The sequence below is a fragment of the Canis lupus genome, chromosome 12 (genome assembly GCF_003254725.2).
Source record: "Canis lupus dingo isolate Sandy chromosome 12, ASM325472v2, whole genome shotgun sequence".
NCBI lineage: Eukaryota > Metazoa > Chordata > Mammalia > Carnivora > Canidae > Canis > Canis lupus.
Genome location: NC_064254.1, coordinates 29515280 through 29520220, shown reverse-complemented (window position 1 = coordinate 29520220; position 4941 = coordinate 29515280).

Below are 4941 nucleotides of genomic sequence, written 5' to 3'. Positions count from 1 at the left end.
GTTTAAAAATGTGCTTTCTACTGCCTATAAGAAAAATTAAAAATTAAAATTAATAAAAATTAATTATGGAATTAACTCTTGGGAGAAGTAAAATTTTGTTTAAAGTACTAAAATTTTGACACATCTCTTACAGCAACTAGCTTAATTAATATAGTGTCTTAATTGTCTTAACTTGTCTTTATTATAACAAAATTTAACAAAATTTCTTTAAAAATATCTAGGTCTTTGAACATTTGAGCTGTTTCCATAATTTGGCTAATACAGGTAATACTGCTATAAAATCAGATGCATGTACCTCTTTGAATTAGTATTTGTGTATTCTTTGGCAAATACCTACTAGTGCAATTGCTGGATCATAGGGTAGTTCTATTTTTTACTTTTTCAAGAAACTCTATACTATACTATTTTTCAAAGTGGCTGTTTTGAGTTTACATTCCCACCAACAGTGTAAGAGTGTTCTTCTTTTCCACATTCTCACCAACACCTGTTGTTTCTTGTGTTGTTTAAACAATTCTCACAGGTGATGTCTCATTGTAGTTTTGATTTGCATTTCCCTGATGATTAGTGATGTTGACTATTGTTTCATGTGTTTGCTGGCCATTTGTATATCTTCTTTGGAAAAATACCTTTTTGTGTTTTCTGCCCATTTGGAATTTAAGAAAAAATTAGCAAAAGGAAAAAAAAAGAGAAGCAAATCAAGAAACAGACTCTTAACTATAGAAAACTTATAGTTATGAGAGGGCAGGTAGGTGGGGGAATGACTCAAATAGGTGATGGAGATTAAGGAGTACACTTTTCTGTGATGAGCACCAGATGTTATATGGAAGTGCTGAATCACTATACTGTATATCAGAAACTAATATTACATTATGCTGTATGTTAATTTGAATTTAAATAAAAACTAAATATATAAATATATATATATGTCTAGATTAGAGATTTCTCACACCAATAACAAAGTCATATTTAAAAAGGCTGTTTATTTTTGTTTATCTTATTCTCAGTGCATTTCTAAGCTACTGAAGTATTTTAATTTGGTAGTGATATTATCAATTTTGTGGTTTATAAAATTCACATAGATTTTTGGGATCTGAGACTGAAGATTAAAAGAATGACTGTGAGTCAAGGCCTCAGGTTTTAACATATTCAGTAAATCATATATTTGCCACCTGATAGATCCCATTACAGTACTGAGGCTGGAGGGGGTAATTTTACCTAGATAAGAATATATACATTAAGAAAAAGATGTACACAAGCATAAAAGAGATCAATAATTATGAAATGACAGTTTAAAGTAAGGATGATGAAACTCACATCTTAATATTGAGGTATGTGGAGTATGAGTGAATCAGTAGCCCTGAGAAGCCAGACTAAATGACATCCTCAAAGGTAAAGAAGTTTCATTTGGTAAAATGCATGCAGTAAATTCTCAGTAATGTGATCAACTATGCGTGAGAGCATTTGTCTATTAGAGAACAAGTTTTCCATATGGCTCAGAAGTTTGGTCTGTATGTTTAACTTCCTAAGGATGTAGTAGGAGGATGTGGGGACAGAGAGAAAAAGGGAAATCCATGTGGTAATGAGAGCATAAAAAGCTATGAATGGCCAAGGGAATCATACATTTTAGGTAATAACCAAGACCTCAGTGCTGTAAAGCATAGATGTTGTCAAGATTTTTAGAGAAATTAATCCCAAAAGTACATAGTAGATGGATATCTCAAGCATCTCCATAATTTTATTTAATTGTGCTTCTGAAGCAAAGTGCAATGGATCAAATGTTTGGTTTGTGAACACTTTGTGCACTGAACAGATAGTGGTCTCTCATAATTGCAAGAGATGTGGAATTTTAGAAGTAGCCACAGCTGGCTTTGATTCTCTTCCCAAGGAAGTTATGTTTTTCATTATTTAAAAAGAATTTTTAAAATGTAATAAATTATTTACAGTTTCTACCAATTTGCTTTAAGAAATGTGGATAAACTCCATTGAGAAGGTAGATAAACTATTGAAAGAGATCTACCTCCAAGAGTAAAAAATGGCTCCTAGATATCAAATCCCAAAGATGGTATTTAAGCAATTGTTATTTTATTTTCAAATAAATATATACTATATACACATATATAATTTTCTAATAAATAAGTCTTGAATAATATTTTAACAGAAATTAAGGATATAAGAGATGTCTTTATTGGTCACATCTATGACCTATGTAGTTTAAAATATTTCTTTATTCTATGATTTGAACAGTACTCTTAGAGCAAAAGACCATCAAATCTCTACAGCAAAAGAGGAGAGATGTGATCTAATTATCCCTAATTTCACTTAAAAAATCTAATTACTTTGATTTACATACCTATAGTTTATACCAATATATTTTTTTAATCATCAAACCAGCTGGATTCCAATCAGATGGGTTTACAGATGTCTGGAAACAGAGATTATGCAGTGTTTCTTCCTAAGTTTATGTGTTAAGAGAAAGGAAGACCAAGGAAGATTACATATACACGTCCTCAAAAAGCCACATGAGTCCAAACACAGTCCTCTAGAAAATAAATCCAGTATTCTCTCTCGCATTGCATTGCTTATTGTAAGAGCAAGAAAATTATGTTCCAATTTATATTAACCATTATCTAACTGTGGAGCTTTTCCTGCCTAACTGAATTGGGATAACACAAATATAAAAAAGTGGAATCTGAGAATCAACATAAGTTTACTTACTTTGGCTGATTTTCCTTAATAGTAAGAGTTACTGACAATCTTTTCCAGTGACAGATTTTGAACAGTAATATTAGGATAAATGTTGAAAGTGGATAGTAAGAAAACTGCAGTTCAAGTCAATAGCAGACAAACTACATAAAAGGAAAGATAAATTACAGCAATGATCTAGTAGACAGCCATATAGAAAATCAGAATGATGTGATAATTACTAATAATTGAAACATTTTATAAAAGACAACCATAGGAAACACTAGCAACCACAAAAAGACAAGAGACAAATTACAGTGTTGGGGCTGGTACCAACATGTTAATAGGTATGGTAATTTTTTCCTAAGTTAAAACCAATACCACTGTCTTCAAAACAGAAAATGAACCAGAAATTTTATCAGGAAAAAAACCCCACAGGATAAAGATAACAACAACAACAACAGCAAACAAGATTATGTTTGTTTGCCTTAAATAAATAGGTCACATTGGTGTGATGTTTCTGGCTCAAAAACATCATTGCCAAGGTAAACAAAAATTGACAGTTGGGGGAAAGGACACTTGAGTTGGGAAACTTTGACAAAAAACAACCGTTTCAATCAGACTAACATCACGTAGGCTACTAGTACATGCACTCAGGTATGAAATACATAATCTTCCAGACCATGGCATGAAATCAACATAGGCTGTTTCCGGTAAAACCTCATGTACCTGTTAAGCTAATGTGAAAGGAGGAGTCTGAATGTGTTTCATGTCAAAACAGGTCTTAAATGAAAGGAAACTGGTAGGTAACAAAATGGATAGCTTTGCAACAGGAAACCATCATGTAGGATAAACCATGAAAATTTATATTAAAAATATTAAGTACTGTTTAATACTTTTTAAGATTTATATTTTTGTTTAAACATATTTGGATTCTTTCATGCTAGTCTTTTTAATGCTATTTTCTCTTTTCATTATTTTTTATTGAGGTATAATTTTGTGGTATGCATAACAGTGGCTACACAAGAAGTACACATAATAATCCTCAGAACCTGTAAAAGTGCTACCATACATAGTAAGGGAAAATTAGGATTGCAATGGAACTAAGTTTACTAGTTAGCTGGCTTTAACATAGGAAGGTTATTCAAGATCATCCATTTGAACCAATGTAATTATAAGGATGCTTAAATATTGAAGACAGAAGCAGAAGAGTTGGTGCCAGATTCGTGAGATATGAGAAAGACACAGACATCCATTGTTGCCTTTGAAGATGGAAGAGCCCAAAAAACAAGAAAAGTAGGCAACTTCTAGAAGCTGAAAAGGCAAGTGGGGGGGGGGGGGGGATGATTCTCTCTTAGGATACCCAAAAAGGAGAGTAGCCTTGCTAACATCTTGACTTCAGTCCAGTGAGACCTATTTGGAGTTCTGATCTCCAAAACTATAATACATTTGTGTTGTTTTAAGCCATTAAACTTGTGATTTGTTATGGCAGCAATAATGAATACAACTACATAGTGTAGAGTGTATTTCTTTTAATCACTAAGAGTAGTGCTTCTAGGGATGCCTGGGTGGCTCATCTGCTGAGCGTCTGCCTTCAGCTCAGGGTGTGATCTTGGAGTACCAGGATCAAGTCCCACATCAGGCTCCCTGCATGGAGCCTGCTTCTCCCTCTGCCTATGTCTCTGCTTTCTCTCTCTCTCTCTCTCTCTCTCTCCCTCATGAATAAATAAAATCTTAAAAAAAGAGAGAAGAGTGCTTCTAATATTGTGGATTTGTCTAATTCTCCCTTTCATACCATAAGGGTTTTCTTTGCATCTTTTGAAACTCTATTGTTACGGGCATACTAAATTAGATTTGTCTCTTCTTCCTAATGAATTATCCCTTTTATCATTATGAAAGTCCTTCTTTATATGTCATAATACTTCTTGGCTTGATATCTATTTGGTCTGACATACATATTGCCACATCAACTTCCTTCAGCTATTTGTGTTGTAGCCCTATTTTTTTCTCATCCTTTTACTTTCAACCTATGTGTTGTTGTAGACAACATAAATTTGGATCTTGCTTTCTTATCCAATCTAACAATCTATGTCTCCTAATTAGAATTTTTCTTCCTTTTAGATTTAATGTCATTATTGATATAGTTTAAGTGTATATTCTTGTTATTTTCTACATATGTATTTTAGTCCTGAAACAGGCATCATAAGATGGTAATCACTAGGGGTGTCTGGGTGCCTCACTTAAAATATATACATAAAT